At 37.8% G+C, this 6000-nt stretch overlaps 1 protein-coding gene across 1 annotated transcript in view; it reads right to left on the reverse strand.

The window, feature by feature from the left end:
• Nucleotides 1-4951, reverse strand: part of helz (helicase with zinc finger) — a 57467-nt gene extending 52516 nt beyond the window's left edge. Inside the window, exon 1 of the mRNA XM_008419790.2 lies at nucleotides 4854-4951. The gene's annotated coding sequence lies outside the window, so the exon portion shown is untranslated. The remainder of the gene's footprint in view (nucleotides 1-4853) is intronic.
• Between the last annotated feature and the right edge of the window lie 1049 nt (nucleotides 4952-6000).

Genomic DNA, 6000 nt, shown 5'->3' on the forward strand with positions numbered 1-6000 from the left:
TGAAGGAACAAACTCCTAGCAAAGATCCACAAGTTCTTGAAGATGCAATTTTAATTACAGACACATTTTGGACTTTAAAATGCCCATCAAGTTCACAAGAACGCTTGGTTGTGTTCCACAAAATAGCTGTGAAACAGAGAAGCCAAAAAATTGATATGCAAAAGAGACTGCAGCGGACACTTTCAGAAACCGTTTCCTCCTGTTTGATGCTGCGGGAACAGTGGACTCGCTGCAACTATTACGGCAACTAACAAGCAAAGCTAAGGCAAAGGAGGACTCATGACTCCAAAGTGATATTAATCCATGCCTCGCCTTTAATGCCGACTCACATCGTGTTCAAAGGAATACCAACACTTCAGCGGGTTCGCAGTAACACAGACCGACGTAGTCATCCCTCATTTTGCTTCAACTGACAGCAACACGACTGGAATACAAACGGAAAAGCAGGGTTTTTCCCCCCCTTAAAAAAATAGGCATTAAAAATATGAAACAGGGAAATCTCTTGAGAGACAACAGGAAGGAAACACATCTGTCAATCACAGCAGAGTCAGCCTATGAATGAAAGGGATTTACCAGATAGAGTTGTTAAATCAAAGTGGTTCATGGTCTACTTAACTTGTGGTTCTGTTTATTTTCATAACTAGTGGAGGAATCAATCATCAGTGACTTCATTTACCGACTTATTTAAATAAAAAAGGCAATTGTGCGTTTTGTACATTAATGTAATGCGACCCCTGGTTAGTGTTACGGGTCATTCTTTAAAACGCACAAGGCCCGCAGCCAGAACTCCATCCTATTCACATCACACTCAGTGTGTGTGTATCATTGTTCAGAAGACGTGATTGAGTAAATGGAAGGAGATATTTTTGTATGCACTTAGTTTACCCAAGTGGTTACTGCATCATAATGTGTCAATGGGAGTAGGCCATTTCACTGCTTCACCGTTTCATTCTTGTGTAGTTGTGATTTTTTTTCCATGCTCAAGGTTTCTGGAGTCTGAACTGCAGATGTTGTGCATCTGTTCGAACCGCCCCCGGCGATGTTTCATTCCATTTTAAAAACCTATGCTTAAACATAATGGTCCATAATTTACAGTTTGCTGTGGTGAAATACGATTATGTGATTACAATAAATAATACCTGCTTGGCAGTGGCTGCTCAGAACTACTTTGTTTTGATCAGGGGTCGGAATCGCTCGTGTTTCATCAGAGTCAACTTTTCCGAGTTTGGGATGCACCAATAGGAAAATGTGGGCCGATACCGATATTTACCTACCTGCAAAAATGACCACACCTACATTTCATCACTTTCAAATGACCAAACTAACTCCACATGGCCAACCCTTTCCCCACCACATCAGGAAACGGTGGCTTCCTGATGTAGGAGCCACTGTTTCCACATCAGTGGATTTAGCAGTACAAACATACAAGCACAGTTAAAAGTACGAAAAAATTTTAGTGCTATTCCTTCAAACAAGATGCTAAGGATACTTTAGAATGACAAATCCAATCATTTATCCTGGCTTTGAGAAAATTGGTAAATATCTAAATGTACAGCTGTGTAACTCACACCATGTGGAATAAGCGATCCTGCTATAATTTTTAAAAGGGAACCAGGCATTAGTTGAAATCTGTGTCACATTATTTTTTATTCCTTGCTGATTACAATTAGTTTTGCAAGCAGCAAACAGCTTGTTAACGGCATGAAAGTCAAACAGATGTGCAATTGTACCAAACACAAATAAAAAGTGTAGATTAGACAATATTTCAGCTGCTTTAAAATGTATAATGTAAAAAAAAATTATAATAAAATAGAAAGAGAAAAAAACGGCATAAACTGACTTTTTTTATGAAGCTCCATGTGACATAGTGGGTCTTAACTATGGTCTCAGAAAAATTTAGTCCAGGAAAAATCCAGAGGCGTATACAAAATACCTTAATAGTGTTTGTGACTAAATTGTATTTTCTTGGTAAAGTTGATGTGCCAATAGTGGTTTTAACCAATTCTGAATTGTTTGTAGTTTTCCTGTTGTGACTGATATTACTTTGACAGGACTGAAGGCGAAGCCTCACAAGACAATAGTCACTATAAAACAGGGTTCTAGACATTTAAGCCAATGACTGCATGGGGTTAAGAGTTTGGAGTTTCCAATGCTAGCAAATATTGCAATTAGCATCGCAAAAAAAGTAAACGTCAATCTGTGTGTATTCGCAAGGGAATACAGACCTAATCATTCTGATATTGTCAAAAGTCTACTAACCTGGCATTAAAGGTCAAAAACTGCTGAAATCGGCTCCAGGTACAATTTGCAGAAATGTTCCCAAAAGGAGCTACCAATTGATGTCTTCTGGCACACAGCTGTATTTTGTACTCATAACAGACAAAACAACCCAATCGGCAAAATTACAACATCAGCAGCACCTGCAGTAGTCTGGCTATCTGCTGTAGGAGTCTGAATGAACTGCCCACATTGCCTCGGCAGGAAAACCAGCTTTGTTTTAGACGGCTTTTCTGTGCTTCCTCTGACTTTTAAAACACCTCAATGATACTGAAAGTAACCAACTTCAAATCTTCTTCAGTGCTGCTGTCTGTGTGACGCATTAGCTGCTACAAACTATGCAGGTATTGATCAGAAAAAGACCCAGTTTATGAATATATGAATCCGGCCAGCTGGTCACCAATCAAGGCCAGTAAAATTTAACATTGACCAAATCTGGTCACCAAGTGGGGGCTTTTGTTCTCCATGAATAGACTAATAAGTACAAGGATATTAAATGATTTAAGGTGTAAAGTAGGCAAGTAGATTAGGATGAAATTGTTTTTACACATATAAACGCAAAATGAGTAAAAGTGAGGGTTTCCCCCAGAAAATAAGCTAAGCCTGGTGGTAGTGGCGCTAAGGAGTCCACCAGTTGTTTCACTGTGTTTTTGTGCTAAACATTTTTTTAAAAGTTGATGGAAAATTTTGGAAATAAAACATCAACAACAAAGAAAATACAGCAGTGGACTAAAGCATTAGTCTTTCTGTAGGTTGTGTATGTCTAGCAGACAATGTCCTCTTCAAAATAATTGTCTGATAAAGATTGGTGATGCTTTATTGTTCGAAACTAACAGATGAATGTCATACCAAATTTTATTGTTAAACTGAGTGTGATCATCTCTGCAATATTGGTTAAAAAAAAATATTGTACACACGGTAACATTTCAGAAAACTTTTCATTCACACAAACCCGTACAAATATGTATCGTCTTAAACATTCCAAACCCCTAGGGGGCAGTGTAGTGCAACGCTAAACCCTATATCAGCCAATCAGATTGCTTCAAAACAACCACAATTTCCTGTTAGGGATTAAAAATGGTTCATTTGTGTGGACAGATGGGTTGAACTACTCTTAAGTAAAGTTAACAAAACACAAGACAATGTCGGATGGAAATTGTGTCAAAGCAAGTATGTGGATAGATTTGTCACAGACTGTAATGTGCTAGAAACTCAAATCTCTTATTTTCCCATATACACACAGGCAAACAAAAGGTTTTTGAAATCTAAACATTAGTCTGAGTTTTTCGAAATAATAGCTTCTGGTTAAAAGCAAGTTTTTGTGTGGAAAAAAGGCCATAACACATAAAAATGCATTAGTTTTCCCAGATTTCCAGCTTCGTGTGGGCGAGGCCTTAGCTTCAGAAAGATTCCATACCTTCACAGTCTTTAATTGTAGAAGCAGTCACTGCTTTCTATAATGTCCAGCACCTATTGATACATTGTACATGTCAAGGTCATGATGCTGGTGAGTGTATTTTTATGTGCTGGAAGCATAAAACTAATTTAAATACATGACTCACACAGAGAGTCACAAAGAATCATTATGGCAACATCCTGCTGACATTTTAACAGTGATATGTGTAAGGTACTGTCAATTATGGCAAAGAATGTTGATGAGATAGAAAATTGTTACAATTTATTACGTTAATATTCGCTCACACTTGAGAGAACTATATAAAAAAAATGTTGGGGGGACCTTGCTACCTAAATGTAGCAAAATTTCCCTCACTTCTTAACCACAACAAGTAGTTTGGCGGCTCTCATTAGGTGGGTATCGTACTCATTTAATGTAATAAGGTCAAACTAATATGTCTGCATACAGCTCAGTTAGCTTACGAGCTGATTTATAAAAACTGTGCTTAAGCCCAAACATAGTTATTTAGGCTGACAACCGTTAGCAACTATGTGTGAGGTAGAAAAAAAAAAATACATAAAAATAAAATATGCAAATTCATCAGAACTGAACCCGTGCACATTTCGGAAACATGCATTTACTAAAAAAGGACAACAATGATGAGTTATTTCGTTTTCTAGAGGAGAGTTGTTGCTGTTGTTTGTCTGGAAAACTTATCTTGACTGCTGCAAATCTGAACGATGACGGCAGCGTCAAAAAAAAAAAAAAAAGAAAGATCGCTTAAAATGTGCTCAACAAATCCGCTCTTTGCTTGCATCGCGTGTAACAGTTTTGCTCCTAAACTGAAGACGTGCAGCTAACATTTAGCACGGCGGCCAAAAAACACGGCCTTTTCTTGGCAGCAAACTGATGAGCTCCCAGCAAGAATAGCTGGGCTGGCTTGTTAATGGTAGCAGGCTAGCTGGCTTGGCTAGGTTCGCCGAAACAAAACGGACTCGGGCCTGAATTTTTTTTGCCACCGTGTTTAGGCACATATAATTCATATGACATCTTGTTCCTACCGGTGCATGGAGTCAAAACATTCGTCACCGTGCTACTGATTTGTGGGGGGGATTCGTGTCGGTGGCTTTGCGACGAAAAAGACAAGTAAAGGAGCTAAAAATGGGAAGTCAACACTTACCTAGCTTTACTTTCTACGCCATCTTGGATCCACTTGTCAGACCATCGCAAAGCATAGTGGGATGTACTGATCTGAAGGTTGAGGAGGACTTGCCGTGAAAGTGCGAATGTTTTGGCCTCTTTTACGAGTCAAAGTTTTGCTTTGGAAAAAAAGACAACACTCGGTGGAAGAAATGAGCGTTAGCGCCAGCCTCCCCAAAAATGAATTAATTTCCCCCAAAATGAATTAATTTAAAGCTGCTTCAGTGTCCTCTGTGTCTCACATCATTAAGTCATTGATAACCCAGCATTAGTATGAGGTCTTTTTGTCCACTCCAAATTAGTTTAGTTATTTGAAGCAAAAAAATAATAAAATACTAATAAAATTATATATATATATGTGTGTGTGTGTGTGTGTGTGTGTGTGTGTGTGTGTGTGTGTGTGTGTGTGTGTGTGTGTGTGTGTGTAAAAATACATTATATATATAATGTTTGCTCCTGTACAAATAGGGCAAATAGGTATTTGAATATTTGTTCATTTTTTAAAATGTATTTTTAAGTTAAATTTCTCCATTTGAAGTATTGTGGTGTTGGGACAATTTATGCAATGAAATAAAAATACCATAATCTGTGAGACATTATCGTTTCTACACATATTGCCTATATTATCCATGCCAAAGTTGATATATATACTTTAACCAACACGTTTTCTTGGGGGGGAAAGTAAGAAAGGTATGTAGCTTGTGTTTTCCCCAACTACTGTCAAATTTTAATAACTCCTCAATAGAGTACATAAAAGAATTTCAAACAAATTGACAGTTTTGTCTTCATACTTTATTTATATAGCAAGAAAGTATTTTGAATGACAGAACCACCCACGTGGGTGTAGCCGAGTTAAATTTATAGTTTTTTATTTTTTATGGTGAACCTTCTCAAAACGCATGATTGCTGTCGCCTTTGTACTGCAGTGGGTTATTTCTGTTTTATACTGTTTTTATTTTTGGACTCTAGTGTGGTTCCAAATMCATCCCCATTATATATGTATATTTGTTTTTCTTTGGGTTTTGAATTGTATTTTATTTTGATGGAGAAGCTTTTATTTTCTTGTTTCCTGTTTCTGTGTCACATCCTGTGAGTTCGCGCCGTCTCCTCAGTTCGCGCCGAGCTGC

This window comes from Poecilia reticulata, linkage group LG1 (genome assembly GCF_000633615.1).
Source record: "Poecilia reticulata strain Guanapo linkage group LG1, Guppy_female_1.0+MT, whole genome shotgun sequence".
NCBI lineage: Eukaryota > Metazoa > Chordata > Actinopteri > Cyprinodontiformes > Poeciliidae > Poecilia > Poecilia reticulata.